Source organism: Anolis sagrei, chromosome Y (assembly GCF_037176765.1).
Source record: "Anolis sagrei isolate rAnoSag1 chromosome Y, rAnoSag1.mat, whole genome shotgun sequence".
Lineage (NCBI taxonomy): Eukaryota > Metazoa > Chordata > Lepidosauria > Squamata > Dactyloidae > Anolis > Anolis sagrei.
The window spans coordinates 23,794,371-23,820,660 of NC_090035.1; the positions used below are offsets into that span (position 1 = coordinate 23,794,371).

The following is a 26,290-nucleotide window of genomic DNA, read 5'->3' on the forward strand; positions in this document are numbered from 1 at the left end:
ACTAATATTATGCACAGCAGCAAAAGGTGACCTGTTTGTAATATGACCCATACAGTTGCTCCCTGCTTAGAATTCCTTCTCTAAAAACAAAAGTGTTAGGACAACAAAGCTTCCAGCTGTGGAAAAGGAAAATCTTGGGATGCATCTATGCTGTAGAATGAATCCACTTTAACTGCCTTGATTCAGTGCTATGGAGTCATGAAGGTGGTGGTTTTACAAGATCTGGTGCCTTCTCCACCAAAGAATGCTGGCATTTCAGTATACTACAAATCCCAGGATTGCATAGTATTGAACCCTGCCCATTAAATTAGAGATGACACTCCTCAAAGAGGAGTTCCAGGTGCATCTCCTGAAGCTGCTCTTTGCCTTTGCCAAGGTGAGTGTTAGATTCGGGTAAATACAGTACAGTTATCTATCATCTCTCTCTCTTGCAATCATATCTATGGCTGTCTATGGCTAGATGGTCATTTGTTGGGAGGGCTTAGATTGTGCCATCCTGACCAGAAGGAGGAGGTTGGGCTGAAACGCCAAGTGGGGATGAGCCAAGGATGATATGGGGAAAGGAAGAGTCTGACCCTCTGTGGAGCCCTTTGGGACCAGACTGAGACAGTTCCCTATCCTTGAGATGGAAGCCCTTGATTCGGATCCTGGGTAGCCAAACAGTTTCTTAATCCCTGGTTCATTCCTGGCAGACCTGTGCAGTGGACCTCTTCTCGGCTGGCTGTGTCTTCTACTACGTTGTGTCTGGCGGGCGGAACCCCTTTGGCCAGAGTTTCCGCACCAAGCCAACATACTGTCCGGGGCCTACAGTCTGGAGTGACTGCAGCAGGAGAGCCACGGTGAGGATTGGGTACCATGGGTTTGGCCCTCTTCCAGCCAGTGTAGAGGGCCAACCTGGCAAGGTGCATCTGGGTTCAAGTGGCCAGTGTTTCCACCTGCCCAGCATATCAGGGACAGTCACCCTCTTGAACTGCTACCCCCACCCACTGTAAACATTTTGGTAGTCCACCAAGGTCTGGAAGGATAGAAGAGGTCACTTGTTTATAGACTGAATTGTGCTCCTAATTCAAATTCTTGTTATCTTAATTCAACACTGAATAATCCACATTCACTTAGCCTTCATCCATCAGCACTATGGGTCTGATAGTATTACTGACTTGTTTTGCAGGAATGTTATAGCAGTCATGAAAGGATTTACAATGCACTTCACTTGTCTTAACCCACTTGTTATGCTTCTGCCCCAAAGACAACGTTGTTGGACAAGATCTGATAGAAGCCATGATTGACAGTGACCCCCATTTGCGCCCCTCCGCCACCCAGGTCCTCCTGCACCCCTTTTTCTAGAACCTTGAAAAGCAGCTGCAGTTCTTCCAGATCAGACCCCCAAAGTCATAATATACTCCAACCTACATTAAGAGGCAGACTGCTTTTAACCTGATTGCTGTTATTTATCTATGAATCTATGATACATTTACGGATTAAAATGCATTCAGGGTTTTTAAGAGAGAACAATGTAGAAGACTGGCCTTGGGTTCTACGTTCTCTACAGGTCATGGAAACTCATTGGGTGACTTTGGGCAAGCCACAGTCTCTTGAATAGATCTTCCCAAGAAATCTCTATGTTAAGTTTGTCATCAGTCAGAGTCAATTCGAAGGTGCATTTCTGTTTCTGTATTTTCTTGTACCTTTGCTTTGGTCACAGGATGTCAGCGACCACATTGAAAAGGAGCCAGCGGAAGGACCCATTGTCAGTGCATTGGAAGCTGGGGACCATGAAGTGGTGCGAGGTGACTGGCGTTCCCACATCTCCCTCCCGCTGCAGACAGGTATGGTCTCAAAGATAGCCTTGGAAACCCCAGACTGCCCCCCAGATCCACAATAGGATATTTTCTCATGACTTTCTTTTCTTCCACCACAGACCCCCGCAAATTCCGGACGTACAAAGGCCACTTTGTACGCAACCTCCTCCGAGCCATGAGGAACAAGGTAGCCATATTGCTGACCCCCAGCCCAAGTTGCAGGAATTAAAAAGGGGCTGGATATATAAGCCCATGGACAGGATATTCCATGGACAGCCCATGGAATATTTCCAGGAGCGGCTGGTGGTCAGTATAAAAAAGGTAAAGCTTTCCCCTGACATTAAGTCTAGTGTTGTCCGACTCTGGGGGGGTGATGTTCATCTCCATTTCTAGTCTGAAGAGCCAGTGTTGTCCACAGATGCCTTCTAGGTCATGTGGCTTGCATGACTGCATGGAGCGCTATTACTTTCCTACAGAAGTGGTACCCATTGATCTACTCACATTTGCATGTTTTCGAACTGCTAGGTTGGCAGAAGCTAGGGATAACAGTGGGAACTCACCTCGCTCCCCAGATTCGAACCACCAACCTTTCGGTCAGCAAGTTCAGCAGCTCAGTGGTTTAATCTGCTGCGCTACCAGGGGGCCCAAATATAGTGCAGTGGGTAGTATAGAGCACCTATATTCCCCAACCACTGGTCATCATAGAAATGCCTTTTCATTGTAAGATTTGTTAACAAGAGGGGGATGTATTTTCTTTCCTCTATTATTATTTTATTTATTTCTATCCTGCTTTCTATCTCTTAAAATAAACCCAAAGTGGCTAACATTCAAAACCACTGACACTCTGTATGGTTGAGAGTGACTTAGGGTGCACCTGTACTGCAAAATTATCACAGTTTGGCTCAATGCTGTGGAGTTGTAGTTTTACAAGGCCATTGTTTTATAGAAAAAACATTTTGATATGGAACTTTTATATAAATATATATTAATAAGTGTGTAGTATTCTTAGAATGTTTATGTGTTTTAATTATTATGGAACCTGCCTCAAACCACAAGGACAGGAGGGTAAGACATGATATTATTATTATTATTATTATTATTATTATTAATTATTATTATTATTATCAACAACAACAATCTCTGCCAAATAGGGCCTGTTCTTCAGCAAACTGCAAATCCCAGGGTTCCATAGCAGTTAAAGTTGGGCCAAATTGCATTAACTGTACAGTGAAGATGAACCCTCATCTCCAGAGAAATAATAATAATAATAACAACAATAATAAACTTCATTTGTTACCCACCTCTCCGCACAACGATCCAGTGCTCAAACCGCTCTGCCACTCTGTGATCTCAGATCCTCTGTAATCCAGAACTGTCACCCAGGATCTTAGAAATCTTAGAAATAATGGAGAGAGGTAGGTAGGGTTTGGTGGCTCAAATCCTCTACCGGAGGAGCAATGAATGGCTAGTCTCTCTGTGTCTCTGCAGAAGCATCACTACCACGAACTGCCTGCCGGAAAGTCCATAGAGTGCCTCACCCAGGTAGTTGTCCTCAGCGGCAGGAGTGGATTATGGGTCCCACAGTTTGAGTTCATGTTTCGGTGGTTCCCTGTGCAGGGGAGACCTTTTCGGACCCTGCTGCCCCCCTCATAATTAAGGCAGTTAGAGGGATAATAAACACCCACATACATGCACTCAGGGAAAAGGGAGGGAGGAAGGGCCAGGAAGGAAAAAGGCATTGGAGGGACCGTGTGTGTGAGAGAGAGAGACTTAACCATAGATGTGGGTGAAATGTCAGGAGGGAATGCTTCTGGAACATCCCTTTCTTAGGTTTGAAAAAGAAGGAGGTAAGAGGGAGCAGCAGGATTTCTCTGGGAGATAGAGGAAAGAATTCACAGAATATTGGCTTCTTAGAAGATGGGAAGGGAGGGAGAAGAGAGAGAGAGAAGGGATGGGTTTCATAGACATTTTACAAGCACATGGAACTCTTTTTGTGAGGCCTGGTTCTTAGAGAGAAAAGGGGAAAAACAGAGAGAGAGAGAGAAGAAAAAAAAGGCAAACTTGGAGGCATTGATCACCCCCCCCCCCCTTCTTAGCAAAAAGAAACAGGAATAGGAAAAAAAACCCTTTTACACCTCCCTTGTCTGCAAGAGGAGAAAGGGAGGAGGGGTTGAAGGCAAAGAGAGAGAGAAAAAGGAAGTTGGGGAGAAATGGGAGGAGGGGAAGAGAAGACAAAGGCACTGAAGATTTAGCTTTAGAAAGAAGGGGATTTGTAGTAGCTTGGGGAAGAAGGGAATGAGCAATGCCTTCTTCTCCCATCTGAAGGGAGGAAAAGGGGAGGAAGGCAAGGTGGCACAGGAGAAAGCAGGAGAGGGAGAGAGCAAAGAATCTACTTCCGGCCCCCTTTTTCAGAGAACTACCCATCCCTGGTGCATTTCCTCAAGGAGCAGAAAAAAGTAGAAGGGGCATATAATTCGGACATTACATGAATAAGAAATAGGGAAGTGGAGGGGCTGAGAGCCAAGGGAGAGGTTTGAGGGGAATCCTGTGGGAGAAGGGAGGGTGGCTGGGTCAGGGGAATTACAGGGAGGTAGAGGAGCTTTGGATTGAGGGGCCAAGGGATTGGGAAGAGGAACTCTCTGCTGCAGGAAGTTTGGGGCAGTAGTGAGGGGGCAAGCAAAATTTCGAGGAGCTCTTCCTCAGGGGGAGTCTAGGCAAATGGAATGGGGTGATAGGCAGGGGGACAAGCGATTTCTTAGAGGGGGGCTCCTCTTCTGGAGGAGGCAAAAGGGTCTGGAGAGGGGTTTCTGGGAGAAGGGGGCCTTGTGGCCTTCCTTTTGCGTGGTAAAAGTTGGGCACAATCTCCTCCCTCCACCCCCTCCGACTTTGTCAAGAAGCATGAAACACAAGTGAGTTCTTCCCTCTTGGCTTGATCATGGCGGCCCGCCTGGGGCTCCAACCTCCCCATCCAGTGGTCCAACTCCGTGGCTGGACAGGGAATGAGCTCCTGGCCCGAGCCGCCAAGAGGAGGCCAAGTGGCTTGCACCTCCCAAAAACTTCTGGGGCCACCTATGCACACCCTGCTTGACCCTTCTGGCCTAAACTAAAGCACATGATGCTCGCCTGTCCCCATCCAGCCAGAGACATTCTTAAAGGTGTTTCCTTGGAGACAGGATGTTTGATCCCAGACTGGCAGTCCCTCATCTCTCTGAAGCAGCCCCACAGTCCAGTGGCTAATCAGGGGAGTTTCTGCCAATCGTAACAGGAAAAACTACCCACAGAAAGGTACCTGGTCAGAGAGCTCCGAGCGATCAGCACCTGAATGGCTAGGCAGTCAAAAGGGGAGGACTCCCTTTCCCACACAGCCCCTCTCAGGTCCGCAACAGGCGAGCTGAATTGCAAGGTCTGGACCTCAAACGCCAGATGACCGCCACCCCTCAACCAGGATTTGTTACCGAGTCCCAAAATCCCCCTTCCCAGTGGGCTTACTCCGATGCTGGACCGAGAAATTTGGAACCCCTCCCACCTGGCAAATCTTGGGGCGACCCCGGTTGCTTTTGCTTACCCTTCTGACATCTTCCCCCTTCACGTCGGTCGCTCCTTCTTCCTGAAAGTCCCTTGGCAGGGCTTCCCTGGCACTCCTTTGTACCGGGACCCTGGGTCAGAAACTGGGAGGAAATTAGCTATGAGAGAATTTGTAGTTTTGTCAGAAAGAAGAGTCCAAATTAAGAGAGGCGCCTCTTTTCCCAAGCCGTTCCTCCTAGTAGCCTGGCCCAAGATCCTGGACCAAGGTGCCTGCTTGAAATTTAGGCTATAATTTGGTCTGGACCCTCAAGCAGGAGTCCCTTCGTGGTAAAGCCAAATGATATCGAGCTCTTTTGGGAGGGTCTCCCCAGCAGAGGAGATCCCTGAGGACCGCTCAAAAGGGCCCTTGAACCTTGGTGAGGCCAGCAGGAGCCAATCAGAGCCGCGAGGAATATTAAAATAATAAGACCTCAGCAAAGCGGAAGAAGTCCAGCGACCAAGGCGTTTATTTAGCGATTCAGCTGATGCATTGCAGGAATCATTCCACCACAAGCATGCCAGTACAAAGTTTCCAAGCATTTTTATAGCAAAAAGACAAAGAGAACAGTTTCAAAACTCCCGCCCGCCCATTGCCGGCCGGCTTCGCGCTGATTGGCTGGCAGCAAAACAGCTGGGAGGAGGCTTGGCGGCCCACCTCACCTCCGGACCAATCAGCGAGCTCTGCCGTCTCTGGGAGGCCAGTCAGTGCCTTCCTAGCACTTCCGACAATGGACCAATCAGAGGCCAGGAGGCGGGACGAACCTTGACAATGGGAAGGGAAATAATGGGCTTACGAGTCATCTGCCAGCTGGAATGCGAGGCTTTTGTCCTCGCTGGCAGGGTGTGATTTATGAAACAAAAGTCTTTCTGTCCCTTGATGAGCTTTGGGGGGGATATGAATGACTATTTCGGCATCGGACCTCAGGGGGGATCAACGATGCCTTATGCAAATACAATCTTTTTATTCCGAGTGTCCATAAGACCCCTTATCCCATCAGACATGCTCAGAGAATGGGGAGGGGCCATTATGGCTATAGTTCCATGCAGGGTGAATTAATCAAAGGCGAGTCTTGGGAGATGCAGAGGTTCTCCCTCAGGCAGTTCCTGGTCACATCATTTGTGGGGCAAGGGTCAAGGGGAAAGGGGGGACAGACCATACTACACAGCAAGATACATACATTCAAATCATAAGCATTTCATGGCAACAAAACCCCATCTTTGTCCCACATCCCAAGTATATTTAATAGAGGAATTGATTTTAATTGAAAACTTGGAGTCCCATGGTTCTGGAGAAAGTTTGTGGAAATGGAGGTGGCTTGCAGTTCAAAGCAAGCAAGCAGAAAGTCATTTTTCCTGGTTAAGGTTAGCAGATGGGTGCTGAGTTGACTGGTAACAAGATCCATAGCTTGGTCTTTGGGAAACTATAACTCTCATGGAGGGCAGAAGTCCCAAGGTCCAGCCGTTTCCCAAAAGCCTCGTGGGGTCCTTGTTATTGTCAGTGCTTTGGCAATGTGACCAAGACTTGATCCTTGCTGTGTAGTCTGGTGCCCTTGCCCTTGGCAGAACTATAAGTACTTGGGAGGGATGCTCGGCATCACACCTGCATCTGTGGCTAATGGCATGTTCAGAGGATTTGCTGGCAGTGAAGCAAGCGGAGTGTGTGTATCTCTGTTGAATGTCCAGAGAGGCCGAAAGAACCACTGTCTGTTTAAACAATAAGTGAACTTGAGTAGCATTGAGTAGCCATGAAGCTGCAAAGTCAATCAGTGTGGGTATCTGCATAGAGTAGCCTGGCCTTTGTTGCCTGTAGACACCCTCTGTTTGGGAGGTGTTAACTGACATTTGTTTGTTAGCTGTCTGGAGTTCTCCTGTTTATGAGCGGTATTCATTATTTACTGTCTCAATTCTGGTCTTTTTTAGTAGCATTAACCAGATTTTGTTCATTTTTATGCACCTTCATGACTACTCAATGTTATTCAAGCTTGCTAATTGCAACATTCACACTTGCTTCAAACAGACAAGGGTTCTTTCTCTCATCCTGGACATTATTCCACAGATATTTATTGCTTCATTGACAACAGAACCTCTGAAGATGTCATTAGCCACAGATGCAGGCAAAACGCCAGGAGAGAATGCTGCTGGGACATGCTCATACAGCCTGAAAAACTCACAGCTACCTAAACCAGAACTCTCCCTGGAAGCCAAAATGCTCAACTCAGGCTGCTGTATGTTGAACATATTACTTGGAAAACATAGCTCATTGGAAAAGGGATAAAACTGGGAAAAGAACATGCTTCATGTAAATTGGTCCTATGAAGGAAGCCACAGCAAGAATTTGCAAGATTTGCTCAGAGCCGTTCAGAAGATTTGCACTGAGTGCAAAAAAGTGGGAAAAATAAATGGGCTCCATTGAGATAGCCGCTGCCCTGAGTTTGCAAAACCTGAGGTCTTTTAGAAGTCCATAGGGCTGCCATATATTGAAGTCAGTCCAGGGGAGCAATGGGTGTCCTCTTTCCACCTGAGTAAATAAAGTGTGTCATTCCTGGAAGGGGAATTTGCAGAGGAAGATGGGGACACCTGGGCTGCATCCACCCTTTGTATTTACTACCAGAATGTGGTCGGTGCTGCCTTCTGCTGTCCTTGGGGATGTCTTTAGGAGACCCAACCCTTTGGATACATCTCCCAGATGAGAGTCTATGAGAAAAGATATACCTCCACCTGCTCTACCTCTGGAGCACCTGGGAAATGGCTGGCCAAACAAGGAAAATTCTGTTCCCAGCAAATGTCAAAAAATTGCCATTAATGTGTTTGGAAGTTCATCTCCAAAGGTCTGAGAGATACTCCGTTGATAATATTGTAAATAAATAAACCATTTTGTCCAAGAAGTGTATGTGCATGCGCGCATCCATAAGAGAAGGGGAAGACTCGTAGTCTGACCGACACAGTAAGGGGAGCTCACCTTTTAATCTGGTTATGTTTTCACACAGTTCCCTGCCTTGAGTCTTGCTTAAGAGAGGAAAGTAGGATGGGGATGGTAATAATAGTGCTGTATTTAATTAATTCTCGTACACACTTTTTTCCCAAAGTGGAGGCTCTAAAAAAAGGGATGTGTCTTAGAATCGATGGAGTCCTAGAATCACAAGGTTTATTGAATTGAAAGAAGTGGTTTAAAGACCATCTCTCTACATTTCCTGTTGTTCTTACTACAGGCAGTCCTGAGGGTATGAGCAAGGTAGGTCCTGTACGTTTGTTCTTCAGTTCAATTTGTATGTGAGTCAAAACAGGTACATTTTGAAGCATCACTCCAGTCACACACATATATAAATGTAATGTTCGTTTGTGGGGTTAACATAACTCAAAAACCACTGGATGCATTGACACCAAATTTGGACACAATACACGTATCAGGCCAACAAGTGACCGTCACTCATAAAAACACTGAAAAATAGAATAAGAGACTTAAAAAGCAAAAAAAAAAGTACATAACACATGTGCAAAACCACACACACACACACACACACACGCATATATATATGTGCAAATACACATATATACATATACACAGATATATACACAAATATATATACAGACATACACACATAGCATATACACACAGACTGGGCCACAGCGATGCGTGGCAGGAAATGGCGCATACATACATACATACATACATATGGCATTTACATGAAACCACTGAGAGAGGGCATCCGGAGTTTTGGAGTTGGGTGCCACCTCTACACAGATGACACACAACTCTACTACTCTTTTCCACCTAATTCCAAGGAGGCCTCTCGGGTGCTGGACAGGTGCCTGGCCGCTATGTCTATCTGGATGAGGAAGAACAAGCTGAAGATCAATCCTGACAAGACAGAGGTCCTCCTGGTCGATAGCAAACCGGATCGGGGTATAGGGTGGCTAGCTGTGTTGGAGGGGGTTACACTCCCCCTGAAGCCACAGGTCCGCAGTTTGGGAGTCCTCTTGGACTCATCGCTCATGCTTGAGGCTCAGGCGTCGGCGGTTTCCGGAAGGGCTTTTGCACAACTGAGACTTGTGCGCCAGCTGCAACTGTACCTCGTGAAGGCTGATCTGGCCGGGGTGGTCCATGCCTTGATCACCTCTAGACTGGATTACTGCAATGCGCTCTACGTAGGGCTGCCCTTGAAAACGGCTCGGAAATTCCAACTGGTCCAACGGGCAGCAGCCAGGATGTTAACTGGGGCTCACTACAGAGAGAGGTCAACCCTCCTGTTTAAGGAGCTCCACTGGCTGCCGTTTATTTTCCGAGCCCAATTTAAGGTGCAGGTGCTTACCTACAAAGCCCTAAACGGTTTGGGGCCACCCTACCTGCGTGACCGCATCTCCGTCTATGAACCCACATGCTCACTCCGGTCATCTGGAGAGGCCCTGCTCGTGATCCCGCCTGCGTTGCAAGCGCACTTGGTGGGGACGCGAGACAGGGCCTTTTCTGTGGTGGCCACCCGACTTTGGAACGCCCTCCCAAAAGATCTTAGACAGGCCCCTACATTGGCAGTCTTCAGAAAGAATTTGAAAACCTGGCTGTTCCGATGTGCCTTTTCAGATTAGGAACCTTCAATACCAAGTCCCAGAAGCACTTTAGTAGAACCATGATCACTGCACACCGCACACTGCACTTATTTTATAATCCTATATTCCTCCCGCCACATCAGCACTTTTAATCCTGTACCCACTACTCTGGCCGGCCCAGTTTTAATAATGTTTCGATGTATTGTTACTGTTAATGTTTATTCTGCTTAACTGTTTTTAATTTGCTTTAGGTATTGTATTGTTGTATTGTGTTCTGAGGCTTCGACCTATGTAAGCCGCATCGAGTCCTTCGGGAGATGCTAGTGGGGTACAAATAAAGTTATAATAATATAATAATAATAATGTCTTTCTGACACACAACCACGTAACCTCAACTTAGCACAGTTATACTATTACTTACATCCTCGTTGCAGATTCAATAATTTATTATTAGACTGATTGTAAACCAGGCATAAGCAAACTGGGGCTCTCCAGGTGTTTTGGACTTCAACTCACACAATTCCTAACAGCCAACCGGCTGTTAGGAATTGTGGGAGTTGAAGTCCAAAACACCTGGAAGGACAAAGTTAGCCAATGCCTGCTCTAAACGGTTGGCTGGCTGCCCTCCACAGTGCCTTCCTTATGGCAATGGTCCAAAATAAAAGAAATGGGTTTTAAAGCACTTTTATTTTCTCTTGGCCTTGCCAAAGTGGCTTAATGCTTGCTTACTTTGTTCCTCTTTGCAGATTCAATAATTTTATTTATTACTAGCTATGCCCTGCCACGCATTTCTGTGGCCATCTGTGTATGTGTTTTGTGTGTGTATGTGTATATATGTGGTTTTGAACATGTATTGTAATGTATTTTTTATTTTTGGCTTTTAAGTCTATTCTGCTGTGTTTTTCAGTGTTTATATGAGTGATGGTCACTCACTGGCCTGATAGGTGTATTGTGTCCAAATTTGGTGTCAATTTGTCCAGTGGTTTTTGAGTTATGTTAATCCCACAAACATTACATATTTATTTATATAGATTAGACTAACTCTAAACAGCGACTGCTGCATCCAGCTATTATTTGTGTCCTTCAGCCCTCATTTGGGTCCTGAGCAGCATTGCATTCTGAGAAATGTAGTTTATAACAGGGCCTTTTACATTCTCAGTCTCCATTAAGTTTATTTTATGTATGATTCACAGTGGACCACAATAGAGAATTGGTTTTTAAACACTTTATGTTCTTGTTCCGTCTCCCAGGAGCCTGATTTGCCTTACTTTGCAGTTGCTTGAGGTTGCTCCCTCTTGCATTTTCTCCCAGGGCTGCTGAAGCTTTGCAAGAGCCCTGAAAGTTAATAGTATCAGAGTCTGCAAATCCAGTTGTAGACCTCCTTTACAGCTATTGGTTCAGAAAATTATCTCTTTGGATCTAGGGACCGCCTTTTCTCCCAGGGAAGAGATTTCCATTTTGGAATCTCCCCTGCCTTTTTAGTTTAGAGGAAAGACTTCAGACGTGCTGATGGTTAGGCAGGTAGCTCTGGGAAAACCATTGCAAAAACTATACATTATACATTAATTTAATATACATTATATATTGAGTATTAAGCTATACATTATATATTGTGTATTGTATATTAAGCTATATTAAGTTAATACAGATAGTATATTGTGTATTGAGCTATATAAATTATAGATAGATTAATAGAAAAGCTATTGAGAAAGTTTTGAGTATTGAGTTTATTGAGAAAGAACTATTAAGTTAAATAGATAGTATTGAGCATTTGCCTCCAAAGCTAACTTTGAGCAATAGATAGGGAAGAAACCTGCTTTTTTCTGACCATAGGAGCTCAGGGGTTAGGGTAAGGGATTCCAGAATTCCTTTTACCTTTTGGAGGAAGGGAGAACTCATCTCTATGCTTTACCTTTTGGTTGTTTGTTTGCAACTTCGATGAACTGTGCTAGGTCTGCAAGGACTTTGTATAAATATCCTTATTCTTCGTGTCCTCTGCGAAATCCACACCTATGGGTTTCCCTTCGCGCATGCGCAGAAATCCGGAACATTCTAAGTTTGATGAAATAAAAAATGATTATTTTGAGGCTCCGCCCCCCTCCCCGCCCCCTCGTATATATATCCCTCCGTGTGCGGGTGAGCTCTAGTTCATTTTTCCGCGCTAATCAGGCAGCATCTTGGAACGTTCTCTCTCCATTCTACCGGCCCAGTCATGCGACATTTGCCTCAGCTTTACAGCTAGAGCTCGCAAAGGCAGAGATAGCCGTTTGAAAGCGCTGTTATATGAGCGCGCTTTGGCTCCTCAGGCTTCTTCTGCCCCCTCCCATTCCTCCCCAACCCAAGAGCCCCCTCAGCCTTCCTCTCCACGTGCTGGAGATAGGCGAGACCCGGGCCAGGCGAGCGCTTCCTCAGTGGAGCCGCCAAGAAAAAAATCCAAGCCCTCAAAACAAGCTGCGAGGGCGACAAAAACAAAAGAGAAAGCCTCAAAGCAAAAAAAGGGACGGCAACTCACTGGCGAGCAGCCCTTGAGCCCCCCTACCCTGGAACCGATGCCCCATCTCTCCGGTTCCGTCACACAGCTTCAGGATCCCCTTCCCTCCTTGCTTCATTTGGAAGATCCTTCCTACCTTCCCCCGCTGGAGCTCCTGGATCCGCTGCAAACTGATCCTAATACGGAGCTTTCTCCTCCGCCCCTCCCTCCCTCCCAGTCATCTCCTCCCTCCCCCAGCCCTCCGGATTCGCCGGTACCGAGGGAGACTCCTCCCTCGGAACAGCAAGCTTCAGCAGCGCGCGTTCCGCGCCGCCGCCAGCGCTCTCTCTCCCCTTCCCCTCATCCCTCTCCTAGCCCCCACCCTTCTAAAAGGGCCAGACACGAACAATATCATCCTTATAGCCCACAGGATTACCCTTATCACCTCTACCCTCCCCCTCCTCCTTACCCTATGTACCCCTTCTACTATCCCCCTCCCCCCAACCCCACCAGGGACTACAGTGCCCATTATCCACCCCAGTTTGGATACCCACAACCCCCACATGCAGCCCCTACAGCCACACTTTCTCATCCTCCAGAGGAACACATTGCTCCAGACCCCCCCCAACCACTCCAAGACCCCCTCATTCAGACTCACCAAGAATCAGAGATAGTGGACTTGGAATCAACAGATGAGACTCCACTTATACATGAACCACTCCCAGACCCTGACCCTTCTCCCAAGAACTTGGAAGAATTTAAAAAATTCTCTGCCCTGCTAATAAGGCTAGCTAGGACCCTAAATCTGGCTACACCTGAACCCACAGACACTGTGGTAGACCCCTGCTTTACTTCTACTGAACAACAACAGCCCACATCTACTGTGTTGCCCACCTTACCATTTCTACTAAAAATTTTAAAAAATACTGGAGTCGCTCCGGCTATGATCCCGGCAACTCCTAAAAGAGCAGAAAATTTATACCGTATTGATCTCTCCGCAGCTTCATGGCTTTCTAAAATGCCTAAAGCAAACTCCATTGTAACTGATGCTCAACCAAAACCTGTCCAAACTAACCAGACCTCTCCCTCTGATAAAGAGGGAAGGAAACTTGACTCCATGGCCAAGAAATTCTATTCCTCAGCATGCTTGTTTGCACGCATGGCTCATTATGGGGTTTATATGAGTGTATATCAAACCCACCTATGGAACAAAATATCACCCTACCTGGAACTGTTACCTCCAGCTGATCAGCCACTGGCTCTAGCTTTTAAGCAAGAGGCCCTACTTTTGTCATCTTTACAAAAGGATCTTGCAAGAAATACAGCAGACACTGCTGGCAAACTCATTGCAGGCTCGGTGGCCCTTCGCCGCCATGCCTGGCTAAGGGCTGCTATCCTCTCTCAATCACAACGCAACCTCATCGAAAACCTGCCTATGGACGAAGCAGGACTTTTCAACCCGGAGACTGATTCGCAACTCGAGCATTCTCATAAAATGAAACAAACGGTCTTCAAATATGACCAACAACCTCACTCTTACCAACGCCAACGATGGGGCTCATATTACTACCGCCCTCATTACTACAACAGACCTTATAACACCTCCTTCTACAGAGGACGACAGAGATCTTACACCCAGTCTACAGCCCCGAGACGGCCTCAGCTTCCTTTCAGAGGTCAGTACCGTGGTACCAGACCCTCCAATAACAATAAACGTCGTTTTTAGCACATCACTAACCATTACCACTCATCCTTCCATACACACACCACCATTCACATACTTCAATAGACTACAGCCGTTTCTTCCAGCATGGCAATCTATCACCACAGATGCCTGGGTTTTGGACATAATTGAAAGAGGATATGCGATAGAGTTTGACACATACCCACCTGTTGGAAAGGTCCTCCTTACACAACCCTCCCAGGAGATTTGGGAAGAGATACACTCGCTCCTTCAAAAGGGCGCCATATCTCCCAACCCCACACACAATACCGACACCTGCTTTTTTTCTCGATACTTCCTAATAGACAAGAGGGACGGGGGACTACGCCCCATCCTAGATCTTCGTAGGCTTAATACCTTCATCACACCACGCAAATTCCGCATGGTTACACTTCCTAACATACTACCCTTCATCCCACCGGGAGCGTGGCTAGCGACGGTGGATCTACAAGATGCCTACTTCCATATCTCAATTAGGAACTCCCATCGCAGGTTCCTCACCTTTGCAGTGCAAGACAAACACTTCTCGTTCAACTCCCTCGCGTTTGGCTTGTCCACCGCACCCAGAGTGTTTACAAAATGCATGTCAGTCATAGCGGCGCACCTCCGCCAACAAAACATCGTGGTTTTTCCTTACCTGGATGACTGGTTATTTTGTTCTATATCAAAAACGCAGCTGTGCAAAGATATTCATTACGCCTTATCTCTCTTACAGGACTTGGGTCTGGTTGTGAACCAGGAAAAATCCCATCTCACCCCAACCCAACGAATCCAGTTCATCGGAGCCATCATAGACTCCACCCTCCAAAAGGCCTTCCTTCCAGACGACCGTTTCACCAACCTTCAGCAATCAATCCTAAATCTCCAACAATCCCGTCGGGCCTCGGCCTGGGCTATCCAGTCTATCCTTGGACACATGTCATCTACCACAAATGTAACCCCATTTGCCCGCCTAAAGATGAGGCCGCTGCAGAGATGGTTCATCAAGTCATTCGACCCCCTACGAGAATCTCAATCCCGAATCCTATACCCACCCCACTCCGTCCTCCACTCCCTCTCATGGTGGACAAAGCAATACAATGTTCAATCGGGTATGCCTTTCACCCAACCTCACCCATCCATGTCCCTCACGACAGACGCCTCCAACTCGGGCTGGGGAGCGCACCTCAAAGGTTTCAAAGTGAGCGGCCACTGGTCCCCTCAGGACCGAAACCTACATATAAACGCACTCGAGATGATGGCGGTAGAAAAGGCCCTCAGAGCGTTTGTCCGTATCGTTTCGAACCGCAAACTCCAAATTGTGACAGACAACACTGCAGTCAAATACTACATCAACAAACAAGGGGGAACACGCTCTCACACCTTACTAGCCATATCGACACGAATTTGGGAATGGTGCATCCAGAGGAACATCCTCCTCACAGCCATCCACCTACCAGGCCAGGACAACATACTGGCGGACTCTCTAAGCAGGTCCTCAAAGAACAACCACGAGTGGCAACTACATCCCACACAATTCAAAACTCTCACCCACAAATGGGGCACCCCCATCATAGACCTATTCGCATCCCCTGTAAACACACATTGCCCTCTCTACTGCGCAAGGCTCCGCCCTCACGAATCCCCAGGTTGTCTAGGAGACGCCTTTCTGTTCCTATGGTCTCCAGGCCTCCTTTACCTATTCCCACCTCTCCCTCTCCTATCCCCAGTCATAGCCAAGATAATTCAGGACAATACCGATTGCATCCTGATCACCCCCTGGTGGCCGCGTCAGCACTGGTTTGCTCCTCTCCTCTGCATCTCCAACAAGGAGTTCCTCCGCCTCCCCCCAACCCCGGACCTTCTCTCAATAGAGAACGGCCTGGTCCTCCATCCGGACCTCCACTCCCTTTCCCTAACGGCGTGGAGGATCAAACCACAATGAACCTATCCGACGATGTTTCCAGAATTCTGTTGGCCGCCCATAAACCTACCACTAAAAAGTCATATCATTATAAGTGGTCATCTTTTCAAAAGTATACTCAAACAGTGGGCTACACGCCCACCTCAGCACCTATTTCGGTGATACTAGATTTCCTTGTTACCCTTTCTAACAAGAATTTCTCCCTTTCCTCGGTTAAGTGCTACTTGGCAGCAATCTCTTCTGTTCGCAGGAAATTCGGCTTGCCGTCCCTTTTTCAAGACAACCTTGTCCAGTTGTTCCTCAAGGGCTATAAAAACGTTCACCCTCCTACGTCCCTTCCTTCACCTCAGTGGAGCCTAGAGTTAGTATTATCCCAGTTGTCAAAACCGCCCTTTGAACCTATGGCCTCTGCTGACATTTCCCACTTGTCTTGGAAAACGGCATTTCTCGTGGCCATTACGTCTGCTAGGCGATCGAGTGAGTTGACAGCTCTACGCTCAGACCCTCCATACATTAGGTTCCATGACGACAAGGTGGTCCTCCGGACCGATGTTACGTTTTTGCCCAAAGTTGTTTCTCATTTCCATATGTCACAAGATATTGTTCTCCCGGCCTTTTTCCCTAACCCATCCTCCCCGTTGGAGGTAGCGTTACACTCCCTTGATGTTAAGAGAGCACTCTCCTTTTATCTACATAGGACCTCCACCTCTAGGAAGTCCCCTAAGTTGTTTTTGAAATACAGAAAAGACATGCTGGGCCACCCTATATCATCTCAAGGGTTGGCCTCTTGGATTGTTTCGACGATCCAACTAGCTTACCAATTGGCAAAGAAAGAACCTCCTTCTCACATCGTGGCTCACTCGACACGTTCGATGTCCACGTCCCAAGCTTTTCTTCGAGGAGTCCCCTTGGACCAAATCTGTAGAGCAGCCACGTGGTCTACTCCTTCCACGTTTGTCTCCCACTACAAGTTGGACATACAAGCAAAGAAAGACGCTGCTTTTGGCAGAGCCGTCCTCTTCTCCTGCGTGGCATGACCCACCTCCAGGTCAGTAGCTTGCTATTCACCCATAGGTGTGGATTTCGCAGAGGACACGAAGAATAAATTTAGGTTGCTTACCTGTAACCGTATTTCTTCGAGTGTCCATCTGCGAAATTCACACAACCCGCCCTTCCTCCCCTCTGTCATGCCTCTAGACCTAGCTGTGATTAGCGCTGGGGAACTAGAGCTCACCCGCACACGGAGGGATATATATACGAGGGGGCGGGGAGGGGGGCGGAGCCTCAAAATAATCATTTTTTATTTCATCAAACTTAGAATGTTCCGGATTTCTGCGCATGCGCGAAGGGAAACCCATAGGTGTGAATTTCGCAGATGGACACTCGAAGAAATACGGTTACAGGTAAGCAACCTAAATTTTTTTGGTGTTTAAAACCAGTAATAGCCTCAGTTGTTGAGTATCTCAAGCTTCTCAAGAAAGACACCAACAGTTCACTCAGACATAGAGAGAAGCACGTTGCAGTTTTATTTTTTATAGCATCTGGGTGGACGGCACAGTTCTCTGGCTTTACCAAAGTTGCTTAATCAATATATTGAAAATTAAAATGACCTTGGGAAACATTCAGTTGTTACAGAACATTAATAAAAAAACATGGGTGTTTCAATTTCTAACCCCCCCCCCTTCCTGCATGTTTTGACTATTGCTTCGTATGCATTAATTTTAATTTTTTAATGAAATTCGATTTCAAAATGAAATTATGCAGAAGCCATATATATATATATATATATATATATATATATATCAGATACATAGTTTAAAATTATAGATAGGGCTTTACATGACATAGGGATTCCCTGTTAGTGTGTTGTCAAAGGCATTCATGGCTGGAATCACAGGGTTGCTGTGAGTTTTCTGGATTGTATGGCCATGTTCCAGAAGCATTTTCTCCTGACGATTCACTTGCATCTATGCCAGGCATCATCAGAGGTTGTGGTGTCAGAACCCAGATGCCTTAAATAGCCAGACTCAAGAGTATGTCCAAAAGTAGTGTTTATTAACACAAAGCAAAAGGGACTCAAGACACTTAATTCAGTGTGCCTGGTCAAAACTTAAAAGTAGCAATCAGTTCCAGTTCAAAAGGTAAACTGAGGCAATAATCCAGATTATCCGAAGAAAAGATCCGGATTAAACTAAAGCGCTTCAAAAGTCACACAAAATAACACAGCAAGTAAAGGGTGAACAAACAAAGAGCCGCAAAGAAGAAGACGTAGTCAAACAAAGTCCGAGGTTGAAGAAAGCCAAGTCCGAAGTTGCAAGGTTCCAAAGTCCACGTAGGCAGCGTCGTAGTCAAAACCGGTCCGAAGTCAAAGAAGGGGAAATCCACACTCACGAGAATCCGCACCGAGGTGAAACACAAACGAAGAGAAGCAGCAACCTGAAGATCCAGGGCCCAAACCCAACACGAAAATGGCAGCAACAAAACCCAAGGCACGAAACCAACACTTTGCCTTCTGCAAAGATTCCCCATTTCAAAGCCTACTTTTATCTTACACCTCATCATCCAATAATAAGTGTAGGTTGCTTACCTGTAAACATGGTTTCCCGAGTGACCACCAGTGGATTTGCACCTATGGTAATTCTGCGCGCACACGCGCAGGCAGCATCACACATTCTCGAGACTCATTAGATCCGTTAGCTAAGCCACGCCCACCTCCGATCACATAAATAGCCCTCAATGAAGCTAATGGTCAGTTCTTCCGCTGCAATCTGCAGACAGAAGTCCTGAGGCATGATGCTGCGGTGAGGATGGGCGGGCTGTGCAAATCCACAGGTGGTCACTCGGGAAACCATGTTTACAGGTAAGCAACCTACACTTTCCCCTCGTGACCACCTGTGATTTGCACCTATGGTAATAGACTAATGAGCTGCTAACCTTGGATGGAGGGTGTCATGCCACTGCCGAAAAAAGGACTACTCTCCCGAAGGCGGCATCCCTCTTAGACATCAGGTCCAGCTTATAATGCGTCACGAAGGTCAAAGGTGTGGACCAGGTCGCCGTCCTACACACCACATCAATCGGAATTCCTCTCATTAAGGCTGTGGTCGTCGCCACCGCTCTTGTGGAATGCGCCTTAACCTGTGAAGGTAAAATCTTGCCAGGCACACAGTAAGCTGTACAAATAGCTGATACAATCCACTTCGAAATCAGTTGCGATAATATTGGCAAACCTACGGTATCATTTCTATAAGTTACAAATAACCTCGGCGTTTTCTGAGATTTTGCTGTTCTATCTACATAATAAGCTATCGCCCTGCAAACATCTAACATATGTAGAAACTTTTCCAAAGATGTTGCTGGATTTTGGAAAAAAGCCGGTAAAACAAGCTCCTGGGACATATAGAAAGAGCTAGCTACTTTTGGCAAAAAGGCTACATCGGTCCTAAGAACCACCTTGTCCTTATAAATCCTCATATAAGGTTCATCGCATCTTAGTGCACAAAGTTCACTTGCCCTCCGGGCAGAGGTTATCGCTACCAAAAAAGCCGTTTTCCATGACAAAAAAGACATGTCTACAGTTGCTAGCGGTTCGAAGGGGTGCCATGGCGGGGCCACTGGTGTTATAGCTGGTCTCATGTTCCTTGCCCCTTTCAGGAATAAGGATATCAAAGGATCTTTAAAACAAGATGTTAAACCAGCTTTCCTTCTATACCAAGACAAAGCTGCAAGGTAACACTTTAGCGAGGATATGGAAAGACCTGAGTCCATCAAGGACACCAAAAAATCTAGTATCACAGATGTAGATGCTTCTAGGGGACTGACACCTTTCTCTCGAGTAAACTTAGTGAATCTCACCCACTTATAAGTGTAAGACCTCTTTGTTGACCGCCTATGAGCAGCCTCCAAAATTGCTTGCACCGGTCTAGACAAGGTAGAAACAAAAGTCATTGGCTCGGGAATATCCTCCAAGCCGTCAGTTTTAGGGCTTGAACATCCGGATAGATGACCAAATTGTTCTGTGTTGCCAAGAGGTCCTTCCTGTTCGGCAGGTGTATGAAAACCTTCCGTGACATCTGTAGCGGCAGAGAAAACCATGGTGGCCGAGGCCACCATGGAGCTATCAGGATTCCCTGGGCTCTGTCCTGGAACAGTTTCGACACTACTTGTAACAAGAGGGGGAATGGGGGAAAGGCGTAGACTGCAGTACCCCCCCCCCCAGTCCTGCAGGAATGCATCTCCCAGACAGTTGTGTAGAAAATTTTTGCTTAGATGAGCACAAAACATTTGACATTGTTTGTTCTCCGGTGATGCAAACAGATCTATTTTTGGCCATCCCCATGTCTGAAACAGATGCGATGTTACCTCTCTGTTCAGCATCCATTTGTGGTGTGTTAAAGGTGATCTGCTCAGGTAATCTGCCAGTACATTCTGCTCTCCTGGCAGGTGGACTGCTATTAAATGTATGCCCCTTTCTATGCACCAATGCCATATCTTCAGTGTTAACGTCAGTAATGTTGGAGAATGAGTCCCTCCCTGTTTGTTTATGTAAAACATTACCGTGGTGTTGTCCGTGACTAGTTGGACAGTTTGATTTGTAAAAAGCAACTGGAAGGCTTTCAAGGCTTTTTCTACAGCCAGTAGTTCCAACAGATTTATGTGGAACTCTGATTCTTGCATGGTCCACAAACCCTGGGCAATTAAACCTTCCACGTGAGCACCCCAGCCTCTGAGCGAGGAGTCTGTCATCAGAACTATTGTTGGCTTTGGTGTTTGAAAAGGTAGGCCAGCACAAACATTGTGCTGTTCTGGCCACCACAGCAGAGTTCTGCGTAAATCCCCCAGGAGAGAAAATTGGGTGTTGGGCCCGTGATATAAAGGTTGGAAAACTGACAGGAACCATGATTGTAATGGTCTGAGGTGTAACCTCACATGTGGTGTCACCCCTGTGGTTGATGCCATGTGGCCAATAACCTTTGGACCTGTTTTACTTTTACTCTTTTTTGCCTTAATGTTTGAAAAATTAGAGTTTGTAGGTTCTGGAATCGGTCGCTGGGCAGGAATGCCTTCTGCTCTTCCGAATCCAACAGTGCTCCGATGAATTGAATTCTCCTTGTCGGGGTGAGATGGGATTTTTCCCAGTTCACTATCAGACCTAGGGACTGGAGAAAATACAATGTTTTGCTAATGTCAGTTTGTAATCTTTCCCTAGAATTAGCCACCAATAACCAGTCATCAATATACGGGTAAATGGTTACCCCAGCTGTGCGAAGATATGCCGCTATTACGGCCATACACTTTGTGAATACTTGTGGTGCTGTTGCCAGCCCAAAGGGGAGCACCTTAAACTGATATGCCTGGTTGTCAATCATAAAAGTCAGATATCTATGATGTCCTTCACTAATTGAGATATGGAAATAAGCGTCCTTCAAATCCACCGTTGCGAACCAAACATTTTTATTTAGTAAAGGCAAAATTACTTTAAGTGAAACCATTCTAAACTTCTTTGGTATGATATACTTATTAACATTACGCAAATCAAGAATAGGGCGTTGACTACCACCTTTCTTGGACACTAAAAAGTATCTCGAAAAGAAGCATTGACTATGTGTCGAAGGATTTACACAACTAATCACCCCTTTTTCTAACAATTTGCTAATCTCTTCTAACAAGGGACCGGAGGAAAGTGTGGACCTCACATGTCCAACTGGAGGTAAATTCTCAAACTCAATACAGTAACCGTTTTTAATTATTTCCAAAACCCAAGCATCAGTTGTAATACTGGCCCAAACATCATAAAAAGAGGTCAAACGTGACCCAAAACAGGGAAAACTCAAGTGACCTACGTCTAAGACCTGTTTAAAATAACATTCAACATTTGACTATATACTTGGTGGCAAACAAACATTAGATAAAGATGCAACTCTCTCTGGAGATGCAGCCGCTGGTATAATTTGTGACTGAATATCAAAAACGCTGTTTGTTGCCTCCCAAACGGTTAGGCTTATTCTGATACGGTTGGAAGCGATTTTTCGCTCCATAGGTTTGTCTTCCTTGAGTGAAAGACTTGTTATTTTGGAAGTTGCGTTGGCGTGGCTGCCCATTATAGTAGTTACCAGGATATCTCTTGTAGTAGGGCAGTTGCCATCTTGGTTTTTGTTGGTAACTTGTCTGATGTGGAAAACCATAAACCTGAATGGTTTTCTTCATTTCCTGTGTGTGCTTAAGTCTTTCATCCGTTAATGGATTGAAAAGGCCATTCTCATTCATGGGCAGATCTTCAGCAAGAGTGCACCCATCCTCCGACAATGAAGACGCCCGCAGCCAGGCATGGCGCCTAACTGCTGTTGCAGTTGCAAATATTTTCCCTGAAGTTTCTGCTAAATGTTTAGCAAAGTCCTTTTGAAATTTTGCCAACAATAATGCCTCTGATTGGAAAGCTTTAGGTAAACGTTGTTCATTTTGTGGCAGTAAGTCGATATAGGGACACATTTTGTTCCATAAGAACGTTTGATAAGCAGACATGTATGTGGCATAATGTGCCATCCGCGTAACAAGTCCTGCAGCCATATGAGCCCTCTTTTACAAGTTATCTATCTTTCTCCCTTCCTTATCAGAAGGTGTTGTCTTCTTTGATTTCTTTCCCTGATCTACCTCTGCTATGACTGTATTGGGTGTAAATGGTTTGTAAACCCAGTCAGTATTAGACAAATCCAGCTTATAAAGATTATCCACTCTTTTAGGTATGGCTGGGGCTGATGCCGGAGATCCCTCCGGTATTTTAGTAAGTTTCAAAAGATATGGTAAAACAGGTAACGTGATATTATTTGATGCCTCTTGCTGGTCTGCCGGGAACATGGGATTGTCTACTGGTTCTGGTGGTTTTGGGGTAGGTAGGTCAAGAGCTTTAATCATTATTGCCAATAATGCTGTAAATTTTGCGATGTCCTCATTCGCATTAACAACAGGTTTTCTCTTCCTTGATTGATCATATGTCGCTACTTCATCATCTGAAGTATCTGATATGTCTATTTGCTCTGATATGGGCGCATCAGAGTTAACATATTGTTCTGCTACAGAGTCATATGGCATTGCTACGTCTCTTTTTTTATAATTAGAATTTTATTAATTTTTATATGTTACATCAAAAGACTGAGAACAATAAAGTATAGGAAAGTGAGGAAATAAAGAAAAAAAGAGAAAGAAGAAGAAACACAAAAATTTACTAAAATCCCAAATAACCCCTAAAAAAAAATTCTACAGAAATACACAAAAAACACACAAAAAGAAAAACAAAAAAAATGACTTCCATTCCATCTTCTTGGATCATATCTTCTTATTATTCAAAAATATAAAGTAAGTTGAAAAAGAAATTGTCTCTCTTGTTTCTTATTTTCCCAAATTGTCCAGATATTCATGGAGATTATCCCAATTCGTTCTTCTTAGTATCATACCTGTATTTTTTTTCAACAAAAAAGTCAATTCATCCATGTCCTTTATTTCTCTGATTTTTTCCACCCATTCCTGTACGGGTGGTACTGAGTCTTTCTTCCATTCTCTAGCAAAAACAATTCTAGCGGCAGTTGTCATATATGTAAAACGTTTATCCTCTTGTTCCGTCAATTGTATATCTAAATCTGTAAAACCTAACAAATAATACTCCGGTTTTCTTATAAATGTTCTTTTAAAAATCTTTTGTGTCTCTTCATGAATTACCCTCCAAAACTTTACTGCTTCTTTGCAAGTCCACCACATATGGTAGAAGGAGCCAACCTGTTACAGGCATATCCAACACTTATCAGAAACTGTTTTATACATTTTAGCCAATTGTTTCGGTGTGGTATACCATCTGTGGAACATTTTTATCCAATTTTCTTTTAAATCCATTGCGTATGTATATTTTAATTTTTTGTTCCACATCTGTTCCCACTCCCTCATTTGAATTGGTCTTCTTAAATTTTGAGCCCACTTTATCATACAGTTTTTAACCTGTTCTTTTTCAGTCAGCCAGGTAAGTAATATGTTATAAATATTCAATATTACTTTCTTTTCTAATTTTAAAATTTTATCCCATGCTGTTTCCTCCCAAGAGAAGCCAAGTTTTTTATCTTGATTGTAATATTCTTTAATTTGCATATAATGTAGCCAAGTAGTATTAGAAAAATTTTGTTTTAATTCCTCATAAGTCTTAACATTGTTTGTATCTTTACTTAACAAATCTTTGTAGGTTGGCCATTTTCTCCATCCTAAAAGTCTTCGCTGATTTGCCTCCATAGGAGAAACCCATAAAGGTGTTTTAGAATAAACATGTCTTTTATATTTTTGCCATACTCTTAATAGGGATGCTCTCACAAAGTGGTTACCAAAACTCTTTTCTTTCTTTTCCCTTTCGTACCATAAATAAGCATGCCATCCTACTCTTAAGTCATTTCCTTCTATATTTAAAAAGTCTTCTTTGTTCAACAATATCCAATCCTTTATCCATATCAACGCACATGCGTCATGATATGCTTTAAAATCTGGGAGGCCCAGACCTCCTCTATTCTTCTTATCAATCAAATTATCATACTTTATTCTTGGTCTTCCTCCGGCCCATATAAATTTCAATATTTCTTTTTTCCATTTTATAAAAAGTGTTTGGCTTTTAATTATCGGGAGGTTTTGAAAAAGGAACATCAATTTCGGTAGTACATTCATCTTAATCAAAGATATACGGCCTAAAAGTGACAACTTCAGCTGTATCCACTTTTGTAAGTCCTTTTGTATTTTTTTCCAGACTTCTTCATAGTTATTCTTTAATAATTGACCATTTTTTGTCATGATCCATACGCCTAAATATTTAAATTTCTTGACTATTTCCAGACCTGTTTGCTCTTTAATCATATCTTGTTTTTTCTTTTCTACATTTTTTGTTAATAACTTTGTTTTAGATATATTGATTTTAAATCCTGCAACTGAACCAAACTCTTTTATCTTCTGCATCCATCTTAATATATTTTTACTTGGTTCTTCCATTATCCCAAGTACATCGTCCTCAAAGGCTCTTATTTTGTATTCATATTTACCAACTTTGGATCCCTGTATCATTTGATCTTCTCTTATTGCCTTCATTAATGGTTCTAATGCAATTATAAATATAAGTGGGGACAGGGGACATCCCTGTCTAGTTCCCTTCAGTATATCAAACTCTTCCGTCGTTTGACCATTTATTCTTAGTTTAGCCTTTTGTAAATCATATATTGCTTTTATTGCATTAGTAAATTTATCTCCCATGTCCAGTTCTTGTATTAATATCTTAAAGAAATCCCAATTTAGGTTATCAAAAGCCTTCTCTGCGTCCAAGGCTAGTATGGCAAATTCTTTTTGATGATTCTGTTCATAATATTCTATTAGATCCAATACTAGCCTTATGTTATCCTTCATAAATCTATTTGGTAGAAATCCTGTTTGGTCTTCTTCAATCCAGTTTCTTAAGAAATTTTTTACTCTCTCTGCCAATATGTTCGCCAAAATCTTATAGTCCGTATTTAATAAAGAAATTGGTCTGTAATTTTAAATCTCCATCTCACAGGTTCCTTCTTTATGAATCAGTACTATTTCTGCGGGAGCCCCCGGTGGCACAGTGGGTTAAAGCTGCTGAGCTGCTGAGCTTGTTGATCGAAAGGTCGCAGGTTCGATTCCGGGGAGCGGCGTGAGCTTCTGCTGTCAGCCCTAGCTTCTGCCAACCTAGCAGTTCGAAAACATGCAAATGTGAGTAGATCAATAGGTACCGCTCTGGCGGGAAGGTAACGGCGCTCCATGCAGTCATGCCGGCCACATGACCTTGGAGGTGTCTACGGACAACGCTGGCTCTTCGGCTTAGAAATGGAGATGAGCACCACACCCCAGAGTCAGACATGACTGGACTTAATGTCAGGGGACTACCTTTACCTACCTTTACCTTTTTACTATTTCTGCCTTCATCCAAGTTTGCGGAATTTTCTGTTCAGTCATCACTTCATTTAATACCTTTTTTAAATAAAGGTATCAATTCTTGTTTAAGAATTGTATATCCATCTGGACCCGGAGCTTTGTCTGTTTTGCCGAGCCCGGCTCCATTTCTCTTTGGGAAGCATGCGAAGGCGTGGAGCCTTCTCCCGCTCCCATTACTTTTAAACTTGCTGGCTGTTTAGGCTTAGCTTGTGTTGCTGGCTTATTGCCTGGATCATGGAGCAAGCCAGTGGCTTTATCTTTAATTTTTTTAACCTTCTTAGGCCGTGCCTTCGCTGGAGCAGAAAACGACGACTCAG

The 26,290-nt window shown here is 44.7% G+C and overlaps 1 long non-coding RNA gene across 2 annotated transcripts; it reads left to right on the plus strand.

Annotated features, from left to right (window-relative positions):
* The first annotated feature begins 444 nt into the window (after positions 1–444).
* LOC137095706 (uncharacterized) lies at positions 445–26,290 on the plus strand. Of its 2 annotated transcripts, XR_010908880.1 has the most exons (4): positions 445–839; positions 1,703–1,826; positions 1,919–1,986; positions 26,255–26,290. It is a non-coding gene; the product is annotated as an uncharacterized lncRNA (long non-coding RNA). The 2 variants fall into 2 exon arrangements; XR_010908879.1 differs by lacking the exon at positions 26,255–26,290 and having other exon boundaries at positions 1,919–2,197.